Genomic DNA, 24,503 nt, shown 5'->3' on the forward strand with positions numbered 1-24,503 from the left:
AAAGTACAAAGACTTGAAATATCACGATGTGTTGAGCAATTATAGGTATTGCAGTATTGTTGGTTGGCGCACACGGGGAGAAGAGGAACATGAGGCTGGAGAATCAGGCAGCTGGATCTTCAGGCACCTGGGGAGCCATTGAGAGCCAGCACCTGATGGGAGTAAGTTCTCTCTGGCTCCTGGGTGGACAGCTGATGGGCAGGGGGCTGTCTGAGACAGGGGATCCTCCAGGAAGCCAGGATTGCATTAATCCTGGCCAGAGATGGGGAAATCTGATCCTGGGTGGCAGTGAGGAAAGAGAAGGGAGCAGAGTCAGGAGATGTTGAAAAGATGGAACAGGACAATTTTCCATCCCACATCCTGAAAGACAGGGAGCTCAGGGCCTGGGTTCGGCACTCATCTAAAGAGGCGGAAGGGACAAAGGGGAAGTGTCCTCCCTCCATGGTGACTGTTGGTCAGTAAAGGGGATGGCAAGAGAGAGGCTAATGGGAAAGCCAGGAGGAATGTCTTAAGATATGAAACACCTTCTAGGTGGCTAAGGGGTAAAACATCAGGATAAGGCAGCCAAAGGGAACTGGAGAGGAGAGGAGAGACTCCTTGAGCCGTTCCTTGTGCATCTGGGCAGGAGGTATTCCAACAGAACCCTCCTCCACTGCACATAAGAGTCGCTCGGTAGAGCCCCTTGTGGCCACATCCTGGAACTGCAGGCTATCGCTTGAATGATGGGAGCCAGGACTGAGGCTGAGGGGCAGTCACCACTTCCCTTTGTCACACCACAATTAGCCTAATGCCAATGCCGGAGGTGTGAGCTGGGGGGAAGGGGTCTGAGTAATGTCTCTCATCCAGGCTGCTTGGCTCCAAGCCTCTGGCAGGGAATGGCAGAATGTGGAGTGGCCACAAGACTGGTACCCTAGGAAGTTGGGGGATCCAACTCAAGGGGATAATGAGTGACCATCCAGAATAGGGATAGGGTGGAGTTAGTGTTAGGGTCTCTCTGCAGCCTAGAAGTCATTGGAGAAACAATTGTTGAGCACCTACTATGGGCAAGATAGTTCATGTAAACACGCACACCAGTAACTTAAGTCAAAGTATGGTGGTGGCCTTGGGCGGTGTATAAAAAGAGGCCTCCTAGAGAAGGGAAGGTCTGAGCAAAGAGATGATGGAGAAAGAGGAGGACTTGGGAGTTTGGGGGTCTTGGGAGATGTTTCTAGATGATAGACAAATACAGTGTGCTCAAGATATCATGTGTTTAGGGGATAAGGTGGAGGAGGGTAGTGGGGAGGGGGTGAGGGTGTGTTGGGAAATGAGGCTGGAAGGGGAGACGAGACCACAGCATAGAGGAGAGACCAGGAATGCCAAGTAAACCCCGGGACCCCATGATCTTCATTACTGCAAATGGGACCTGTAATCTAGAGGTGAAGGGTATATAGAGCTGGATTTTCCCGGAGCAGAAGAACAGGAGAACTTAAAATGTGTTATGGAGGTTCATGTCTTGCCCCACTCTGTAAGTGGGTGTTTTCCCACAAGTGTGCTGAGGTAGTGTACCGCTCATCCTGGGGACACCTGGAGGACCCAGCCAGTCAGCTTTGGCTGCCAGGAGCCCCATCCGATATCCCAGGATGCCATTCCAATGTTGCCATTTTCTACATGTGTCATGACCTGCAAAACTTTGGGAAAGATCTGTCTAGATATGTACATGCGTGCACACAATATACTTGTCAGCAAAGAGCCGCAGAGAAGCACCTTCCTTGGAGGGCTGGCCTGTTCCCCCCGTTTCAGTTGCTGCTGACCATGCCGCCCCTGTTTCCTTCTCCCATGGACATAGTCATATGTCCAGCACCTTGCCATAATGCAATTTACACTAGTTTAAGGAAGGAGAAATTGGAAAGTTTTTCATAAAACTATGTATAAAGTTAAATTAGTTTTTTAAAGACCTATCCTTTGCTTTGAGAGCATGTCCTTCCTCCTGTTTTTAACATTTTAGTTTCAAGTATAAGGGGGGCTTCTCGGGATGTATGTACGCCCAGGGTAACCATTATCCTAACTTCTGATACCATAGACTCCTTTTGCTTGTTTTTCAACTTTAGGTAAATGGAATCACGTTGTATGTATTCTTTGACTCCGGTTTCTTTCCCTCAACATCATATTCATGAGATTTGTCCACAATTTTTCTGGCAATAATTCACTCATTCTCACTGCTATATAGTATTTCATTGTGTACATATACTACAATTTATTTATTCATTCAGCCATTGGTGGGTGTTTGGGTTATTTCCAGTTTTTGGCTAATAAGAAGAGTGCTGCTATGAACACCTAGATGCAGATCTTTTGGTAAAAATATACATACATTTCTGTCAGGCGTATACTTAGAAATGGAATTGAATACACGCATATGTTCAGTTTTAGATGATAATTCCACAGTGACTGCCATTACACACTCCCACCAGGAACGTGCGAGAGCTCTTCTGGTTCCACATCCTTGCCAACATTTGATGTTGCTCATCTCTCTCCTTCTAACAGATCTGGTGGGATGAAGTGCCTTTTCTCCCTTTCTCACAAAAATATACTTTTTTTAAAACATAATATGGTGACCTATAGAAAATGGTAATTTCGTTATAATGTCCTGAATAGGCAAAGTTAGAAGCTGGCTTCCAAACTTGTTTTGAAATCTCACACATCTCTGAGATCTTAAAAGTCCTGTGCATACATGTTTAAGGGTTTCTCATTTTAAGGAAGCTTATAATTTTATAAGCCTCTCCTACCATCCTTTTGCTTTATAATAAGCTACCCAAAACTTTGTGACCTAAAAAATGGTATTTTGTAGGGCGCCTGGGTGGCTCAGTTGGTTGGGCGACTGCCTTCGGCTCAGGTCATGATCCTGGAGTCCCTGGATCGAGTCCCGCATCGGGCTCCCTGCTCGGCGGGGGGTCTGCTTCTCCCTCTGACCCTCCCCCCTCTCATGTGCTCTCTCTCTCACTCTCTCTCTCAAATAAATAAATAAAATCTTAAAATTTTAAAAAAAAATGGTATTTTGTAGACAGGTGCCTGGGTGGCTCAGTTGGTTAAGCGGCTGCCTTCGGCTCAGGTCATGATCCCAGGGTCCTGGGATCGAGCCCCGCATCAGGCTCCCTGCTCAGCAGAAAGCCTGCTCCCTCTTCCTCTGCCTGCCGCTCTGCCTACTTGTGCTCTCTCTCTCTGTCAAATAAATAAATTAATTAATTAATTAATTAAAAAATGATATCTCGTAGATTCTCCTACATCAGGAATTTGGGCAGGGCTCAATGGGGAGCAGATTCTTCTGCTCTTCATGGTATCAAGTGAGGCGGATCAGTAGTCTGGTCTGGAGAGTCAAAGAGATCTTTATCCACACGTCTGGTGCCTTGAGGGAAATGGCCATAAGGTGGGATTCTCCACAGAAATGCTTACATGTGGCCTTCTGCATGATGGTCACAGGTAGTCAGATTGGCTTCCCTCAAAGCAAATATCTCAAGATAACCAAGTAGAAACTCCTGTTCGGGCGCCTGGGTGGCTCAGATGGTGAAGCGTCCGCCTTCGGCTCAGGTCATGATCCCAGGGTCCTGGGATGGAGTCCCGCATCGGGCTTCCTGCTTCTTGGGAGCCTGCTTCTCCCTCTGTTTCTCTCTGTCTCTCATGAAATAAATAAATAAAATCTTAAAAAAAAAAAAAAAAAAAAGAAACTCCTGCTCACTGAGCCTCAGAAGGCTCCCAGCGTAACTGTTACCACATTCTACTGGTTACAAGCGAGTCATAAGGGCAGCCCATGTTTAAAGGGAGAGAAATTGAACTGCTTCTTCATAGAGAAATGACAAGACCACATTGCAAAAGGCAGCAATGGTATTGAGGCCTTCTTTGGAAAATACAATTTGCCACTCCCCCACCTCCCATTCTAATAAAGTCAACCTGGCCAGGATGTACCTGAGGAGCCCTGAGGTCATTGTGGTCACCTCCAGGTTTCCTACTTTCCCTCTCTTATGTTCTTCCCTCTTTTTACTTTATTTTCTTATTCCCTCTTGTCCTCCCCCTTTCAGTCAAGTTTATCACAAGAACCCCCGCTGGACATTTCTTAGTCCCCTTCTCCCCATCCCTCCGCACATGTCTTCAAGTTCTTTGACCCCCTGGGGGATAGAGTCCTGGGACACGTAGAACCCCACATCCTGTCAGGCCCGGAAGGGTCTTGACTAATCCCAGATGCACTTACATATGAGGAAGTTGAGGCCTAGAGAGGAGAGGGGCATTCCCAAGGTCCTACTTCAAGTCAGCAGCAGAGTTCTGGCTAGCACAGCACAAAACCTAGTCCACAGTGGGTCTCAAAGAATATTTACAACTTTTCCTTCCATTTCTGACTTCCTGGAACTGAAGCCACTTGTTTTCTGTTTCACATTCACTGCCTCAACATTATGATGTCATTTCGGCCTCTTGGTCGAGGAGCGAAACTAACGGTGGCAGGCCTCTGTCCCCAGAGAGGCCCGCCCCAGCCCTGGCCCAGAACCCAGCCTTCAGAGATGGACGGCGGTCTTGTGGATGGAGCAAGTCGGGATTAGGACAACCAGTCCCCCTCCAACCAACTGACTGTACCCAGACACAGTCGCTCCTTTCTGATGCTGAAATCCAAGAATCTTCTAAACTTGACTAGCAACGAGCAACTAGCAACCAGTCTGAGGACTTTTCTGGGCATCCAGGGATGGTGAATTTAATTTAAGCTGATGATGACGGAAGTCAGGCTAAGGCTAAATCTGACATGACCTAGGGCAAGAGAGACTGTTTCATCTGCTAACTCCACTTGGGAGGAGGCGAGGCCCCGAGAGCGGATCCCAGGCTGGGCCACCAGACAGCCCATAGCATCAGGGGCTGGATCTCTAGGGAGGAGCAAGGGCTGGAGAAAACCCTGGGGGTTGGCGCATTGCTCTGGGATCTCAGTGGTAAGGGCATGAAGCCTCTCAGCACTTTTTGTAACCCGCCAGCTCAGCGCTTTCGGCCACTGGTAACAGCTGTGCAAATGGAGGATAAGCTGAGAGTATGACATGGGTTTGCCAGAGGGAGAGTCCCGGAGGCTGGCTGTGTGTGTGAGGCGGGGAGAAATGGCATCTGTGGAGGGCTCTGTTGACAAGGAAGGGCCCACCACTCACTCCTGCGTCTGGGCACAGTGCGTCCAGGGCATTCCATCCTTCCCTATGGCCATCCCTCCCCGCCTTCCAGCAGCCCTGTGAGCCGACTGACAGGGGGCCCTGGACATAGAGAGACACCACTAATGATGCTCAGCCCTCCCTTACTCACAGAGGCCAGACCAGCAGACCCTTCACTGGGAGTGGTACAAACCAGTCAGGCAGGGGTCCGGGCCTTTCTTCTTGCCGGGGTCCCTCCCTCCAGCTCATGTGCGCCTTCTTGCCAAACTAATAAAGGAGTAAATTCCTTTCGTTCATACTCCCCTCCTGGGGAGAGAGGGGAAAAAAGGAACGCACATCATCACCAGTATCATTTCCCAGCCTGTGGTTGGCCAGAGCCCGTGCCCGGCTCTCATTTGCCCGGCCTGCTGCCGGGGCTGCATCCTCTGGGGCCGAAAGTGCACGAGGAGCCCGCACACCGGGCACAGAGCCAAAAAACTGGGAGCCCGCCCCATGCTTCCCTCCAAGCTCCGCAGGCTTTTCCGTGCATCTTACTTGGGGCTGCCACACGTGAGAACGGTAGTATCTACGGAGCGCTTCCTCTCTCGGCAGCCACCGTTCTAAAAACTCCACAGGGGCTACTGGGTTTAGCTCTTTTTCCACAGCTCTACAAAGTCGGCATAATTATTCCCATTTTACGGATGAAGGAACTGAGGCACAGACAAGTTCAAATAACTGACCCAAGGCCGGCAGGGGTGGAGCCAGGATTAAATCCCAAGAGGTCTCCATCTTCCTGACCCCCTCATGGGCTGACTCTGTGGAGTGCGTGGCCTTAGAAGGTATCCGACCCTGCACCGTGGTGAGCGGCCAGCCCACAGCCAGCAGTCAGTCAGTAAACTCCATGGCTGGGCCCCTGGCTGGCTCGGTTGGTTAAGCGACTGCCTTCAGCTCAGGTCATCGTCCTGGAATCCCAGGATCGAGTCCTGCATCGGTCTCCCTGCCGAACAGGGAGTCTGCTTCTCCCTCTGACCCTCTCCCCTCTCATGTGCTCTCTTTCTCTCTCAAAATCTTTTTTTTTTAAAGATTATTTATTTATTTATTTATTTGAGACAGAGAGAGAGAGCACATGAGAGGGGGGAGGGTCAGAGGGAGAAGCAGGCTGAGCAGGGAGCCCGATGCGGGACTCGATCCAGGGACTCCAGGATCATGACCTGAGCCGAAGGCAGTCGCTTAACCAACTGAGCCACCCAGGCACCCCAAAATCTTTTTTAAAAATTAAAAAATAATAATAAACTCCATGGCTTGGAACACTGGGTGCCATGTCAAGTGCCCCTGGGGGTCACTCCCTTTCCCTCCACTCCTCTGCTATGGACAACGCCTTTCATTCAGGCCCAGGGTGTCTTGGCCACACTGGAGGAATGAGCTGCATATGTGGGCAGAGTGGTTTGTTCCTTCTGGTTCCAACCTGCTGACCTCTGTCTTACCTGGAACCACTGTAAGATCTGTCATTGGCACTTTCAGTCTGTGACACCTCAGACCATCCCTGGGCAGACCCAAGCGATGAAATTCTGGGCCAACAAGAAAGCCCCACCTAACAGAGAGGAAAGGAATGGCCCCCAGGGAATCTGTCCGGCCAGGCACTGGCTAACTTTGACCATTCACCTCCTAGATAACAAATGTCCACGCTCCATTCTAACTAGCCACGCAGTGCTTACCCTCCCAGTCTTGCTCCCTCTTACCTCTCCCCCTCTCTCCTTTTCCTACCCGAGGGCTCCCCTCCTGCAGGCTCTCTCAGTCTCCAGTAATGATCTCCATTCTCCTTCCTTCCATCTCCACCCCCAACTTTACTTAGATCTGAAGGTCCCTCCTCACACAGCTCCTGTCCCACCTCACCCCCCACACCCGCGTCATGACTCGAATTCCCTCTCCTAGGTTCACCACATTAAGGATGAAGCTTCAGGGTCCAGAAAACAGAGACCCCCCCGACAGAGATCTCAGTGGGCCCAGCGTGAGGATCTGCAGATCAAGGGGATGACAAGACCTCTTGCCTAGAAGTCAGGCTGCCACTCTGCTCTCTCTGAGGCTGAGGCTGCCTCACTCTGCCACATCGGTGGACACAAAAGCTGGAGCCCATTTGCATTAATTCTCTGGGTTGCTTTGACTCAGAGTCCGGGACTCCAAAGCATGCTAATTTTATACAAACTGAATGCAAATGAATATAGAAAACTATGCGACCCTGAATTTACTGGAAATCAGAGGCTCTCCTGACGGGAAGACTTACAGAAATTTTGGAATCTACTTCCCAAGAGAAATTTAAAAATAGAGTGGCCCCCAGTTGGGGGCTGGGGAGGGACATAGTTGGAAGTCATTCAGAGGAAGGAACACAGTCTGGGTTTCTGTGTCGTTTCTAAGTGACCCAGCAAAAGTCAGAGGAAGAGAAAGCATCTGGCCACCAAGCCTTCCCTCTTTCTCCTCTCTTGGCGCTGAACTCTGGCTCAGCTCCATGCCCTGCCAAAACCACCCTAGAGTGTACATCTTGGAGAACAGAGCACCCAGGCCATTATGGCATCTTTGGAAATGGGCATTTTATTTAAATTCCACTTCCCATGACAACACTCCACTATTCTCTTCTCCCCTTGCATGTCCTACATTGACCTTCTTCTACTTGTTCCTCATTGGGTGTGGCTGGTCAAGGGAACAGAATATTCTGGAACCTGGCTGGGGGGGGGGGGTGGTTAGGAAGTCTGGATGTTCATATAAAGAGGACCTCAGAGGATAGCTCTGGGATCGATCAACCCAGGCACGAAGACTCAGGCATCTCATTTCCAGGCAGAGGGAGAAAAGGACCACTCTGAGAAAGGACAGGGGAGAGGAATGTGGCTCCAGAAGTAACAGCCCATTCTTCTGATCCTAAACTGAGATGTTCTGAATAACTTCAAAAGGGAGTAGCTGCCCTCTTCTTAAAGATTTCAAGAAAAGATAAGATTTTTCCAAAATATTTCCACTAAATATGAGTTAAGATTGACCAGTAGTTTGGGCATGATAGAATCAGCACAATCTGATTCCTTTTCTAAAAAGATTTTATTTATTTACTTGGGAGAGAGAGAGAGAGAATGCATGCACACAGGCAGGGGGAGGGGTAGAGGGAGAAGGAGAAGCAGACTCCCCGCGGAGCAGGGAGCCGGATGCGGGACTCGATCCCAGGACCCTGGGACCATGATCTGAGCCGAAGGCAGACGCTCAATCAACTGAGCCACCCAGGTACCCAGCACAAAGTGATTCTTAAAAGAGAGGGAGGCAAAGGATTATTGACAAGAAGGGAGAAGGAAGGAGTAAAAGGTTTTTAAATTTTCTTTTGAGATAGGAAATCCCGCAAGTATAATTTATAGGGGCTAGAAGACCTCTCCTGCCCCCTCTCCCGAACATTTCCATCTCTACATTCTCTACATTACGGAATTTGTTCTTGGTCTTAACACTCTATCTCTCCCCCTTAAAATGATGATCTCTCTAGAAGAGTAACTCATAATTGTCTTATTAGTCAGTTATACTTATCGTAATGCAGGACTTGGTGGGAACTAATATTTATTGAGTCCTTATCATGTGCCCATTATGTTCCAGGATCTTAAAAATCATGAGTACCTGCTATAATGTGGGCACGGTGCCCGCAGCAGTGAGCCAGGGAATAGCAGGCACCCTCCTATGGCCAGTCGTTCCTGGCACAGTGGTGGCTAGGCACCAACGCTCACGTGGATCAACACCTGGAGTCCCTGAACCTGTGCCCCACCAACAAGCACGAACGGACCTCAGAATCCTGCTGCCTGCCCAGCCAGCCAGGGACTTCCTCCGCCCTACTTCACATAGGACCCCAGCAGCAGGCCTCCACTAGCTGCTTGAGAGCCTTGAAGTCATGGCCTCTGCCTTCTGCTCTCCCAGATGGGATAGGGTGGAGATGGAGGGTAGGGTGGCAGGCAGGTATGGTCCTGTTCTTTTTATTTTTTTTTTAAGATTGTATTTATTTATTTGAGAGAGAGAGAGTGAGAGCAAGCTGGAGGAGGGAGAGGGACAAGCAGGCTCCAAGCTGAGCATGGAGCCTGACGCAGGGCTCAATCTTATGACCCGGAGATCATGACCTGAGCCTAAATCAAGAGTCAGATGCTTAACCGACTGAGCCACCCAGGCACCCCGGTCCTATTCTTTTTAGCACTGTGATTCTTATCCTTGATTCTTCCCCTGGCTTAATGAGTTGTTTGGGGAGAGTCTGACTTTATATTTGGGAAGAAGAAGAATAGAAATTTTCAATCTGAAAGAATTTTAATTTAAAGTACATTATTTTACTCAAGTTTCGTGTTTTATGGATGGGCAAATTGAGACTTGGAGAAGCTTAGTAATGGTCCCTGGCCACAGTGGCAGAAGTTAGATTTGAACTCAGCTTGTCTGATTCCAAAGTCCTTGCTGGTTGCACTACGCCAGTGTTTCTTAAACTGAGTTGCTCCTCAGAATCACCAAAGGATTGTTAAAAATACAGATTCCCGGTCTTGACCCCAGGCTTCTGAATCCCTCTCCAGGGGCAGGGCTCAGCAGTCTGTGTTTTCACACAGCCCGGGTGTGGGTGAAGTTGAGCCAAACCGGAGATACACTCCCCTGTGGCTTGCAGTGGGAAAGACCAGAGGGTAAGTTGAGAGGGGACGCTGAGGGAATGAAGGGGGGAGAGAGAAGGGGACTTCTGTGCTGTTGCCCAGGGCTGGCCCTGCCCAAACAATGTCGCCTGTCACTTAGTAGTTGAGATCCTGACGTTGGGCCTGGAGGACAATTAATGACATCAAGAAAAGGCCTTTCCAGTCAGCTGTTTTCCTTATATCTCTACTGTGGAAACGGGATATCATGCCTGTGGAATTCAGCTGCAAAATTCATCTCCAGATCTATTTTTAAATTCTCCAGAGACGAAGAAAGAAAAGCCTGTCAAGGTTCAGAATGTGCTCATCATTTTCCTGACTTAGGAAAACTGCCTTGATTTAGTGCTCATTGCTTGCAAGCCTGCGCTCACAGACAAATGGACTGAGTGTGAGGTACACGGGCAGTGGGGGAGCCTCAGCCGAAGGAGACTGTGTCACAGGGAACTCTAGATGGCAGGAGGGGGGGCTCCCCTTCTCTCACTCCTCCTTGGCTGTGCCCAAGGTCCAGAGCTGCCTCAGGCCTGGTGATCTGAGCACCTCTCCAAGGGCTCCTAGTAGGAGACTTTGTGACAGTCCCTTCAGAGGCTATTTAATGGATCTGATAATCTGAGGGAAGAAGTTGTTTTAAAGATGATTAAAACTGGGCTCTCTGCTCCTCCCCATTCGACAGACAGCCCCATCTTCTGGTGCAGGGCCAGCCATGTCCCCAAGACACAATGGAGAAGATCAGAGTACACAGATTTGGCCATATTGGGCACCTGGTCACCAGGGCAGCTTTTAACTCTGGCAAAGTAGATACTGTCACCATCAAGGACCCCCTCATTGACCTCCACAACATGGTCTACATGTTCTAGTATGATTCCACCCACAGCAAATTCAACAGCACAGGCAAGGTTGAGAATGGGAAACTTGTCATCAATGGAAAGCCCATCTCCATCTTCCTGGAACAAAATCCCACCAACATCAAATGGGGTGACACTGATGCTGAGTATGTTCTGGAGTCCACTGGGGTCTTCACCACCATGGAGAAGGCTGGGGCTCACTTGAAGGGTGGGGCCAAGAGGGTCATCATCTCTGCCCCTTTTGCTGATGCCCTCACGTTTGTGATGCGCATGAACCATGAGAAATATGACAACTCCCTCTAGATTGTCAGCAATACCTCCTGCACCACCAACTGCTGGGCCCCTCTGGCCAAGGTCATTCATGACAACTTCAGCATCGTGGAGGGACTCATGACACACTCCGTGCCATCACTGCCACCCAGAAGGCTGTGGATGGCCCCTCTGGGAAGCTGTGGCATGATGGCCAAGGGGCTGCCCAGAACATCATCCCTGCTTCTACTGGCGCCACCAAAGCTGCAGGCAAGGTCGTCCCTGAGCTGAATGGGAAGTTCACTGGCATGGCCTCCGTGTTCCCACCTCCAATGTGTCAGTCATGGATCTGGCCTGCCACCTGGAGAAAGCTGCCAAATACAATGACATCAAGAGGGAGGTGAAGTAGGCATTGGAGGAGCCCCTCAAGGGCATCCTGGGGTACACTGGGGACCAGGTTGTCTCCTGTGACTTTAACAGTGACACCCATGTGCGAGTATGCACATGCACATCACTCACTGGCTAGGAGCTCTCTTGCCCCATCCTTCCCTCCATCCCAGACCTGGGTCCCTGTGTTTAGGGATGGTGGGACTGATGCTGCATGAGCTTGTGTTTGACTCATTTTAATTGGAGGTCATGTGGATGACCAGAAGTTGTGCCTCAGTATAACGAACTTGCAAAATCCCAGACCACCTGCTGCTCTCTGCCTAACCAATTCAACCAGATGTAACTGGTTCCCCTATGGAGCCTCTGCTCCCATCGGTATCCTCCCTGGGTGGTCCACCAAAGAAGACCCAAGGGAGAAGCAGCTGCAGGTATGACTCTTCTCCCCAGTTCAGCTTCCTCACAGATAATGTTCCTTCCAGTGTTTGTCATTTGTTTTTAACCATATTCTTCTAATTCCTTGAAGGTGTGAATAGCTAACCCGCTACAAACTTGGCTGACACAAACAAGTGTTAGTGTTGTAATTAAACTAAACTTACCCAACAGTCAATAAGACTTGCAAAATGATAGGAGGCATATAGGCATTACTTTGCTTCCTGGTAATTAATCCTGGTGGACATCAATAAGCCCAACTACTGCCTTCCCAAGTACCATACTTCTCAAGCTGCAGCCTTAATAGAGGCTTTTCCAACTCTTAGATATTAGCTGGACTGTCTAGTTTTGTGTTGGCTGGACACCAACCAACATTTCTTTCCTATTGGAGGAGAATCTCCCAGCATGTAGGTCTTGGTAGGTGACTATTTTGGAGACTAAAAAGTCCAGGTACTCCTTCTCTCTATATTCAGGTGTCCAGGTCATCAGCCTGACTCAATACAATATATGTGCCAAGACTTCAACGTTGAACAAGTATCACAAAGCGCAGAGGCACTAGAATTCTTTCACAGTGATGAGGGGTCCATACCAGGCCATTCTGGCTAAAAGCATCTATTGTGCTTCCTGCTTCTTTCCTGCAGACTCACCCCATACCTCTTTCCAATAAATTCCCCTTTGGGTTACAACAACAAGACACTGTTTCTGTTTCTCGTTCCTGAAATCACTCCCTCGGTTGTGGCAGGCACTATCAGTAACCCACCCAATAGCTGCTCCACCCCTTTGTTGCTAATAGAACCCCAAGGTTTCATTCGTTGTACATCCAGCTGGTCCAAGTGGATGGATCATGATTGGTCAGTCCCATCCTCTTGTCCAGTGACCTGTGAGCCAGTTCTGGCCAAAGAGACCCAAGAGGAAGCTGCTAGATAAAAGCTTCTGGGAAGATTTTCCTTACCGATTGTGCCCCTCCCTCATTCTTCCTGCTGGAGAAGCTGCTACAGGGGAGAAAAGTTTGGAGTCCCTGCAGCCATCTTGCCATGATGAGGGGACACAGTGGCAGCTGTGAAGAAGGCAGAGAGAGAAGATAGAAGAGCCGGAGTCCTTCATGACCTCCTAGAGACATCACACCAATCCCAGAACCACCTCCCTCTGGTCTATGGGTTTGCTATAATGAATCAGCCCATCATTTAGTTCTTTATTCCAAGTGTTGTGTTATTTGCAGCTGAAACATTCATATATGCTGATTCACTAAATTTCACTGCTTTCCCAAATCAGTAATCACACGTTATTGGAGCTAGATGACATCTGGGAGATCAGCTAGCTTTGAACCACTTTGTAATAGAAGCAGCTGAAGCAGATGAGTAGGCAGAACCAGAAGAACCCGGAACTCCTTAGTCCTACCTCATGGCAGATTCCCCAACACCCTGAGGCCTGAGCACCCACCACAGGGGCACTGGTGGGCAACCACAGGGACAGAGCCTGAATCCTGGTGTCTGAAAGTTGTGGGCAAAGGGGCAGAAATGAAGGTCAGAGTGGACTGGGCTTGGACAGGTCTGTGTCCCGAGACACCTGAGACACCAGAGCCTGAGGAAGGGCAAGATGTATTTCCAGCTCATTCTGTCAGGGCTCACGCACACAACACACACAGGCAAACACCCACCCCCCCCACACACACACACACATACACACACATACACACCTTCACCCTGGGCTCCACTTTCCAGCCTCTTGAGCTTTTGGGACCTCCTTTTTCCCTACTGGCCTGGCACCAGGGTCCTCTTCCTCTCATGGATGAATGCTTTTTGTGGTTTTGGTTGGTTTCATGCCCTGTATTTTGTTCTACTTCACAATTTTTCTTGCCCCTGTGCTTGGACCAAAGATAGCTTGAGGAAAGGCTAAAAATTAACTTCTGTACTCTGCAAAGCTGCAAAAGAGTGAAGCAGACCTAGTGGGGATAGCGGTCATGGAAAGCAGCTAGCTGGCAGAGATGCCCGCATGCTGTGATTTCTTCAGAGGCTTCAGAAAGACCCCTCTCCCCCAACTGCCACCCCAAATCATGCTTCCTTTGCCTGAGAAATCAGTGCTAAAATTCCACCATTAGAGATACAGTGTAAATATTCCACAAAATGCCCCACAGCACTTCTCAGGGTGGATGAATTCTTATGATCCTTTCAGGAGGGTAGACATCAGGAGGGATGGGAGCAGTGTGATGGTTAGTTCCATGTGTCAACTTGACTGGACTGCCCGGTGCCCAGATATTTGGTCAAACACTGTTCTAGATGTTTTTGGATGAGATGGACATTGAAATTGGTGGACACTGAGTAGAGCAGATTGCCCTTCATAATGTGGGTGGCCTCATCCAATCAGTTGAAGTCCTAAATAGAATAAAAAAACCAACTTCTCCTGAGCAAGAGAGAATTCTCCAGCCAACTGCCTTCAGACTTCATATGCAATATCAGCTCTTCCTGGTTCTACCACAGATGGTTTTGGGGCTGGAACATGTGTGTGTGTGTGTGTATTTATATATATATCTATATATATTCTATTAAATCCATTCCTTGGGAGACCTTGACTGATACAAGTGGTGTATACCAGATATATTGGTGGGTCGAGGGTAGCATCAGAAGATTCCTTTCATTGTACAGGATAGTCTCTGCAAGTCTGTCCCACTGACAGGGCACACACAGGGGACCAAGAGGGCAGTGGGGACAGTTGCATCCTTCCAAGGGGAAAAAAGCAAGGGGAAGAAGAGGTCAGGAAGGAGGGTGGCAGGTATGTCAGGCCACAGCAGAGGACCTAAGCCATCAGGGTGAGGAGTGAACAGTTACATTAGTAGTGGCCACTAAGAGTCACTAGAGGTTCTTGAGGCAAAGAGTGGCCACTAAATCTGGTGGCTCTGTGGGGGAGGGACTGAATGAGGGGACTGATGTCAGGGACTCTAGGGAAGGCACAGTGAAAGGCTGAGCGTGGGCATGGGGTGTTGGGAGAAAAATCATGAGAAAGGAACAAAGTAGAATCCAAGTGGCCAGGTCCCCAAGGACATGAAGGGGGAATGCTGACTCCGTGAAAGGAAACTAAAAAGTGAGGCCAGGGAGCTGGCTTGTGGGGAAGAACTAGTGAGTATAAGGTGCTGCTGGTAGGTCATCCAAGTGGAGATATTATTGCAATTATTATTGAGAATATAGTCTCTACCAGGCATCATGTTAAGCCCTTTGCATGCATTATCCCACTTAGTCCTCACAGCCTCCCAAAGGGTTGATGCTATTATTATCCCCATTTTACAGATGAGGAAACTAAGGCTTAGAGAAGTTAAGTACTTGCCAAGTTCCCACAGCTAATAAGAACCCAGTTTTCTTGCTCCAAAGCTCCTAACTACCTCTAGGTTCTTGCACTTGGGCAAGAGGTCAGAAGCTGGTTGATGGCCACAGGGATGACAAGAGGGGTCTTAGGACTATCTGGGGCCTCCAAGGAAATTTGGAGGAGGAAATGGACAGGAGAACTAATCTTTATTGAATACCCTTAGACAAGTCACTTAACTATCACCATCTGTCAGTGAGCCTTTAATCAGACCTCTAGGAGCAACTTCCCCTTTCAGCAGGATTAAAGTGGGATCTGGAGTTGGGGTCAATGTCCCACCAACAGCTCACTAACCACAGCACAGAGTCGCCCTTACCTGAACTCAAAGGAGGCCCCTTGCTCCTTCCACTTTCCAACTCAATTCCCCAATTTCTATTTTTTTTTTTTTCTAACCAGGAGTTCTTTTCTAGTTGTGAATCTGGACAGCAGATGCAGCAGGAGTGTGGATCAGCTTTGGGGGTCACTGTAGTTTTCAATTATTCCCTGGGGAGCTTCAGCAACAGTCTGGGATGGGGAGGCATTGAGGAGACAAGAGAGCCAAGAGGATGGCCAGAGAAGAAGGGGAGATGTTGGAGACAGAGAAACAGGGAAGGAAGGCTTGAGGGCACTGAAGCCACAGAAGCATTCGCCCTCTCAATTCTCGCTTTTATCCACTAACAACCCCACCCTGGGCTTCTTGACTCCTTTTTCATCTCCTAAAAGAAAAGAAACTCAAGAAAACACTTGGACTGAAACTAAATTGATCCCTTTTCCCTCAAAGCCAATCCCATGGCTCTGTCTCCCGGGGACTGCCTTCAGTGCCCTCTCCTTCCACATCCACATCTCTGCAGGAGCCAAAAGCAGACCAATTCACCTCAGAAACTCCTCCTTTGTCAGGCCTTCCCTGTGACCCCATGAGAAAAGGGGTGAACCTTGGGAACCTGGAGGAAAGTTCCTACTTGCCTACCGTCACCCTCATTCATGGTCTGGCGAGAAGAGGTGGGGATGAAGGGCAGGTACCCCACCTCGGTCCTTCCTGCTTCAAGTCTGTCTTCCTCACCCAAGTCTGAGTTCCCAGAGCCCAGCACACCTGGAGTTCTTGACAAGTGTTTGTGGGATAAATGAATGAATGAACAAACATGAAATCAAAGGTGCCAAGGGCAGAAACTGCTGGATGGAGGAGCCTCCAGTCTCTCCGGCTGGTACAGCGGAGAGTCACGGGGCTCTCCACACCTCCAAGGCAGAGCTCTGAAAACCATTAGCTCTGACTCAAGCCCAGCTTCTGTGGAGTGGGCTTTAGTCTGCCTGCTGCAGAGGTCACATGCTGGGTGCCCATCCCTGGGACCAGTGGCCTTGCCTCCGGTCCCCAGCACCCCCAGCCAGGTCCAGGCTCAAACCTCCTGCCATTGTCCTGTTTGGGCAAGGGAGTGGGCTGGAAGCTCCCAGAAGGCGGGGACTTGGGCTCACCACCTGTGTACCCTCAGGGACAGGCTCGCTGTAAGTGGTGGGTGGATGGCAGGGGAAAAAATGGCCACACAGCTGTCATTCAGGCCACACGGCAGTTCTGGGAGGCAGATGAGGCAATAAACGTGGGCAAAGAACTTAGGAGACTTCTTGAAGCTCTTTTGGTAGCAGAGAGCTGGGGTTGGTTCAAATCAGGTCTTCTGTTCTAAAGGTCATATTCCTTCTAGCAACCCGAAAAACTCAACTCCCTGGAGCGGGGAGCCATGGTGTCCCAGAGTCCAGGCAGTTAGCGCTCCACTCCTCTCCCCACCCAGGCTGAGTGGGGGAGGACAGCAGCTCCTTTAGGTCTTGAGGTGGCTCACCGACGTGTCGCTGAAACTGGGTCTCTGTGGCCTCTCAGATGCCAGGATGGGGAAGAGGCGACTCCTTCGGAGACCTACAGGGCCTGGGTAGGGTCTGGATCCCAAGGGTGGGCCTCCTGCTTCTACCCCCAAACCCTGAGGGCCTCTTCCTCTTGCTGGGGCCTGGGGGACCACAGCACACAGCCAGAGGTCAGGCCACACCCACGCTCTGGAAGGACCCAGTGTCCCATGGGTGAGAAGAAAGGCAGAGCCAAAGAACCTGGCAAGGGGAGACCATGGAGCCCTTGATCCCAAAGCAGGGTGAGCACGTGGGCCGACGCAGCCCCCACAAGCATGCTCGGGTGTCTGAGCGGCAGCTTGAAAGGGCCCCAACCACGGTCAGCCAACTCCAGCTGAGTCTGTGCCTTGCCTTCCAGAGCTCTGTGCCCTTGAGCAAGTCACTGGACCTCTGGGAGAGCCCTTCCCTGTGATCATCAGACACTCCAGAAGACTCTGATGGGCATCGAACGCGAGTGAAGCACCGCCCAGCAAAGCAGTCGAAAGAAACAGAGACAAAACATTCAATTAACGTTTGTTAAATGGAACTGTTCTTATTTCTAGCCAGATGTTGAGTGTGCAGCTTTTACTTAGTTAGATTTGGGTTAATATTCCCTCATATTTTCTCATTCTCTTTTTTAATTTGTACTTGAGTGATTGGGGAATGACAATGAACATTAATTGACGGTCTAGTACGTGCTAGATTAGTCCTTCTCAAAGTTTGTTCCCTGGACAGATTGTACCAACAACTCCTAAGATGCAAATTAGAAATGCAAATTCTTTGGGCTCACCCCAGATGTACTGATTCGGAAACTCCGGGTGGGGCCCAATGACTAGTATTTCGGTAAGTTCTCTGCTGATGCTAGTGCATGCTAAATCCCCTGTCCTAAATGTTTTACATTAATATCTCATTTAATTCCAAAAATACCTTAGGAGGTGGGAATTAATATCTCTGATTTACAGATGAGAAACGGGCTCCGGTGAAGTTAGTGCCTTGCCCCAGGCTCCACGCTGTTGCCCTTTGCGCTCACTACTACAATGCCTCCCAGAAGTGGAACAGTTTTGTTCCCAGAGAGTGTCCTACAGGCAGGTGTGAGAGGCAGGAGTCACTGGTGAAGCTGGAACATTCTCCTGGGCTGATGAACAGGATAGCCGGATATTTTTACATGGTGTGCCAGGCCAAATGGACAGTGTTCTTTAATGAAAATAGGCAAATATTTAGTGCTAGGGCTGTCCTCCTACTGAGCTGGCATTCCAAGGGCGTCGCTGCTGGTTTGCGGTGTGCCCAGAGCACCTGCCTTCTGCCAATCAGGAGTTTCAGCAGCACGGAGACCTGTTGCAGACCTGTTGATAACACATTAAGGACGTATTGAACTCACGCTGCTAGTCTAGAGGATTTGTAATTTAATCTCCACCCAGCCTTGTTACGCCCTTTAAAGGATGAGAAAGTGGAGGTCTAGAGAGGCTCAGGGACAAAAGATCACAATCAAGCGGGTAGGGGTCTGGCCTGCCCGGCTCTAAGGAGCATTCCTCCCGTTATGCTGCCTTCTCATAAGGCAAATCTGGTCCTAGCCTTGGCGCCCAGGCCCCCTTGCCCTTGGGCTCCTTGCACCAGGAGAAAGCCCGCTGGAGCTCCCCAGCGCAGGTGGGCCGAGCGCCAGGCCCCGGAGCCAGGGGAGCCCAGGAGCGCGCTGCCCGCGGCCACAAGATGGCGCTGTGGTTCAGGGGACTCGGGGGTCCGCCTGACCCCATCTACGACGACCGAGGACCAGGACCCACCGGGTCAGGCCAGCCCCGCGAGGGGGACCCCCAGGTCGCGGAAAGTGGTTATAGAGGAGACTCCCCGCTCCCTCCTGCTCCCGGCCGCATCGGGGAGGCGGGACCCCGCGGGACAGGGACTCCACAGGGCCTCCCAGGCCGCGCCCCCGGAGCCCCGCGGCTTCTCGCTCTCTTCCTCGAGCGCCTCCCCGCGGGCCGGCCGGGCCCAGCCCACTGCCCTCCCACGTTACGCGTCATTTCAGCCCGCTCCCAATTTGAGGATTTTAAATATTGCGAAACTCAGCCTCAAAAATGATCTCTTCGCAAGTCGGTAATGTGGGAATAGCGTTGTATGGTGACAGATGGGGACTAACCCTGAGTAATGTACGAGCTTGTCGAGTCGCTGGGCTGTACGCCTAAAACTAATATAACATCGGATGTCAGCTATACTTCAATATTAAGAACGTTTTTAAATTGCAGGAAATGATCTCTTCACCTAAGGTACGCTCCAACTTTAAAACTTAGCTAATGGAGCTAGCTTAGCTAGTGGAGTCAGAGTCCCGTGCCTGCTGTTCCTTCTTTCCCAGTCTTTTCCCATCACTTAAGAAAAACAGGCGCAGGTATGTTTGTACACATGCACACTCCATGAGGCAGAATTCTGAGCTTGAATCCTGGTCTGCCATTAAAAAATGTGTACCGCCTAGCGAGTTCTTTAATCGCCTGAGGCTCCCTTTTCTCACCGATGAAATGGGAATAATAAGGATGCCTGGGTGGCTCAGTCATTAAGGGTCTGCCTTCGGCTCAGGTCATGGTCCCAGGGTCCTGGGATCCAGCCCCGCGTCGGGGTCCCTGCTCCGCGGGGAGCCTGCTTCTCCCTCTCCGACTCCCCCTGCTTGTGTTCCCTCTCTCGCTATCTCTGTCTCTCTCTCAAATAAATAAAATCTTAAAAAAAAAAATGGGAATAATACCAGTGGATTGTCGGAAAAATTAAATCCATATAAACCATGGAGAATAGCACTTTGACATGTAGTAAGTGCTCAATAAATGTTACCATGATGATTTCCTTTCCACTGAGACTTACTGGCGTGTGCTTATTAGTCGTGTGCACCAGTCACTTGGCATTCAGTCCAGGCAGCCTTGTGTTTTGGACTGACTTCATTTGGGATATCTTATGGCCGGGGGCAGTGGGGAGGCTGTCTTATGTATCTCTATGCTTAGAAGACCCAGCTCCTCCTGCCGTGAGACACGGTAACTTAAGTGGGTCATCGCGGTCCCCACAGACCACAACCTCCGGCTGCCCTTCTTCCTCCATCTTGTCTTCTCCAGCTGGTGGGTGCTCACAGAGACCTGCCATTGCAATTGCGGAGTGTCCCCCCTCTTCTCTGCTGTGGGGCAAGTGGTGCCCAGTTTTGAGTGACAGAAGCTATAGCCTTCTGTTTTCCTCTAGGCCAGGCAGCCCCTTCTGCCCCCCAGGGCTGGGGGGAATGTCTCGAGTGGGTAGGGCGCAGCACCACCGCACGTTTTATTTCCACTCAGTACTGGAGAGACCCTGTGTTCCATGGGAAGGCCTGCAAGGGCCGGGGGAGGACCGTGGCTCCAGAGCCTTGGGCAGATGAAGGTGGTGTGCGACTCTCACCTCTGCCATGCACGGTCACCCATGTGAACAGGTCAGTTGTAGACGTTTGTGCCTGGAGTTCTTTGGGGTTTCTATTTCTGTCTTTCCTGACTTCTGCATTTCTGAGAGCTGGGTGTTCCCTCACCATCTCTCTGTCTTGCACAAACCAGTCCCTGACAAGAAAGGCTTCGCTGGCAGTGCCCAGGCACTCCACAGTGTGTTGACTGACTGCCTGACAAACTGGCTCTGAGACTTCAGCCCAGATCTTTCAAGAAGCTGCCACTGGACCCATTAGATTCCATCAGGGGGCCCTGCTGAAGCTATTTGAAGATCGCTCCATGTCAACAAAAAGCTAACCGCAGATGCAAATGAGAGTGTTGGAGGCGTGGGGAGTGGGGTTGGTAACCTGGGACTGGAAAGGGCTTCTGGTTGATCTGGGAAGGCTTTCCAGTTGGGGTGGTGGTGGTGGAGGGTGGTGCTGTTGAAGCCGTAATTAAAACGGATAGAGTTTGACAAAACGAGAGAAGGGGGTGGTTTTAGGCCATAACCCATCCTTTCCTGGTTCAGGTCCTCACTTGAGTCATTCCAGAGTTCCCCTGCCAGCCACTGGGAAGGTTCCAGTGCATGACATGTCTCAGGAAGCTAGCTGAGGTTCCTAGAAAACCACCCACAGAGAGCAGATCTACCACCTCCACCCCCAAATCTCTCTTAGAAATCCTACCTGCAGCTAGGAAGGAATGGATCAGGGATCAAGGATTAAGCAATAACCAAATACTAGGTTTAGGGCACCCCCGTAATAGAAATCTGGTTTCTGGACAGGACCGCTTGCTGGCACCTACTCCCTGGGGGAGGACACAGGAGAGATGTGAGCCGAGCCTGGCGGCGAAGGGTGTGTCTGAGGGGCTCTCCGCTGTCCTGATCTCTCACTCAGCTGGCAGAGTGGGGCTGGCTCCGCCCAGCTGCTCTCTGAAGCCCTCGCCTTCCTGTTTTCCTCTTGGGACTTTGAGAGGGAAATCTAAACCGTGTGTCTCTGATTCAATACTGTGAACTCATCAAGCTGGTGTTTGGCAAGAGTCCTTGGATGTTTCGGAAAGAGCTTTTGGTTTGGTTTCGTTTGTTTTTGTAGTGCTTTTCCTTCGAAATAGGAAGTCCGTTTTTGCCAAGAGTAAAATGAAAAACTAGATTTGAGGTTGGATCAGAGCATAAGAAGAAATTTAGATATTATCCTTTGGTTTCTCTATTTTTGACTGCGCAATACAAAATAAGTAATAGCTAACATTTAATCTTGCAGATTGGGTCCTATTATTATCACCCCCAATCTACAAATAACAAAACTAAACCCAGAAGAGTTAAGTGAATCACCCAAGTCCATAGAACCGGGAAGTGGTAACCTGATCTACCTGCGCAGTGCCAAGGGCCCATGATGATCCTTTGGGGGACTTAGAAAAATGTTCTAATTTCTTTTAAACTCAGAAGAAAAAAATGAATTTTTAGGTCTGAAGATAATGTTTTAATACATCATATTAATATGTTTCTCTTGGATGCCTGGGTGGCTCAGTCGGACAAGCCACTGCCTTCGGCTCAGGTCATGACCTCAGGGTCCTGGGATCGAGTCCCACGTCAGGCTCATTGCTCAGTGGGGAGCCTGCTTCTCTTTCTCCCTCTGCCCTTCCCCCCCCCCACTCATGCGTTCTCTCTCTCAAATAAATAATACATAATCTTTAAAAAGTGTCTTTATTCCAACATAGCCATGTAAGTTGTAATTTTTTTAGAAGCAGCCGCTGAGTTAGGTACCAAGCAGAAGTAGAACTCAACAGTAGCAGTTGGTGGTGGAACTACCCAAGTGTGGGCCAATCACTGGGTACAAAGTGACTCAGACACCACATTATCCCCTCACTAGGGGAGCAAGGCGCGCATCCGAAGACACAGCAGCCTAAGTTTGACAAGTGCTACCAGGTTTGCACGGGGTGGGTCGCTAGGGGCTTCATGAAGGAGCTCAGTTCTGAGGAAAGAGGCTTAAACATGAAAGGAGAGAAATGGGAAAGTGGAAGCATTTGGGAGAACGGGGACTTCACTTGTACGGGGAAACTGAGGCAGCTGAGAGGTTGTGTTGATCATCAGTTAAAATTCAGTTCCAAAACTACTTTTGAACGTTTTTCTTATACGTTTCACATCCAGGACTCATTATTTAATTATTAAACTCCATCAGTGGTACTGAAGGCCTAATTTTTACTTAAACTCACAAATGATTATCTTACATAATAGAAGGATAAACAGGACTTCTGTTTTTGTTCATAGTTCTTTCCTGTTAGATATTAGCTCATATTCATTCTTTAGCAGTTAGTGTCCCCCAGTAATTAGCAAATTGTCCTAAAGTCCATAAGAAACCAACTCACTTCCTTATTTTTGCATCATAGTGACATATTGAGTTTGCAGGTTTCCATGGAGCAGACTGGTGGTTTACAAACAGGGCTTCTCAGAGGTAGAGCTTGGTAAAGATACCCAGAACTGGGGGCCTGGGGTCTTTCTTCATGCTTTAACCCAAATATTAGATAGATAGGTAGATAGGTAGGCAGGTAGGTAGGTAGGTAGGTAGATAGATAGATAGATGATAGATGATAGATAATAGATAGATAGACAGATGATAGACAGATGATAGATAGATAGATGATAGATAGACAGATAGAGATATATACTGTAAAAACTTGAATAAAGGTAAATTAGAACTCCAGGAACTAGTTTATTTATTCTCTGCCTATTCCAAGAACAGCCTAAGGTGACTTACAAAAATAGATATGACACAGTAAGATTTTGGGGGTGGGGGAAGAGAGGGGGAAGGAGAGAGAATCTTAAGCAGATTCCACACCCAGCACGGAGCCCCACTCAGGGATCGATCTCACGACCCTGAGATCACGACCAGAGCCAACATCAAGAGTCAGACGCCTAACTGACTGAGCCACCCAGGTGCCCCACAGCAAGATTTTTTTTTAAGTAAAAAAGGAAATGGAAAGAAGGGAAATCATGGTGGGAAAAGTCAGATATCACCATGGGAAGGTTCAGGCACCAGTGCCCCAGCAAGGGGCTGGCTGAGGGGTGAGGAAGGACGGGCTGCTGCTGGCGGACGTGGTGCCCCGAAGGGTCGTGTAGACACAGCCTTTCTCGATCTGCAGAACAGGGAGATATTATCCTGGGCAGTGCTCTGAGCTCCCCGTGGATGCTCCTAGAAAATGAGTCAGAGGAAATGTTTGACCTTGGACAGGCTTATCCTCCTCTCTCTTGGCCACCATCCTTATCCTTCCCTTCCCCAGTGACCCACAGACTTGTCGCAGGGCTCTGCCCACCCCCCTGGATGTCCTTAATCCTCTGGTCATGAACCCCTCCCCGTCCTACCCTAGGCACGCCAGTCACCCCCTCAAAAATTATCAGAAAGTGACAAAACCCAGGGTTTCACAGCCAAGGACCTCTACTAAATGAGAATAGCTACCATTTGCACCGCATGCGCTCTGTGCCAGGCCATTCCCAGTACCTCATACCCATTAGCTCCCTTGATTGTCACAACAATCCTACTCGATGAGTTCTGCTATTTCTCCCATTTGGCAGATCAAGAAACAGAGGTACAGAGAGGTCAGATAACTCGCCCTGGTCATACAACTGGTGATAGCACAAGATTTGAATCCAGTTTGGCTCTGTGCTATTACCCTATGTGGCCTCTGGGCCCGCCATGTTCTGGCCCTGCTGGCTGGGGATGTTCCTGAGGCTCAGGTCCCGAGTTTTACCCTCAGGTGGGCCTCTCAGCCTCCTTCTGGTCCGTCCCGTTTGGCAGCTGCAAGTGGTACCTTGTGCTCTGGCCCGCGCTAATTGAGAATGTAGATCCCAAAGAAAACCCGAGGTCTGAGGGCCGGCAGGAGCTCGGAAGAGGCCTTCCTCACAGGGGACAAAGCGGTAGGCAAGCTGAGCGTGTGAGGCGGCGTCATGGCTGATCCACAGTTGTATCTTACCAACACTCACAGTTACTGTGACCAATGCCGGGTAGAGCAAGGTGCTGTTCTCGACCCTTCACGCTCGTGATCTCATTTAATCTTCAAACAGCTGAGCGGGCAGGTATTATGAGTCTCACTGTCCAGGGGACGTTGAGCCCTCAGGCAGGTTGGCTGACTCCCCAGAGGGCACAGCTAGATCCCCCCAACCCCGTGCCTTCAACTGGGGGCCATAATACCTCTGTTCCCTACGTG

The 24,503-nt window shown here is 49.8% G+C and overlaps 1 pseudogene; it reads left to right on the plus strand.

The window, feature by feature from the left end:
• Nucleotides 1-10,446: 10,446 nt before the first annotated feature.
• Nucleotides 10,447-11,296, plus strand: LOC110574188 (annotated as a pseudogene).
• Nucleotides 11,297-24,503: the final 13,207 nt, after the last annotated feature.

This window comes from Neomonachus schauinslandi, chromosome 6, assembly GCF_002201575.2.
Source record: "Neomonachus schauinslandi chromosome 6, ASM220157v2, whole genome shotgun sequence".
Lineage (NCBI taxonomy): Eukaryota > Metazoa > Chordata > Mammalia > Carnivora > Phocidae > Neomonachus > Neomonachus schauinslandi.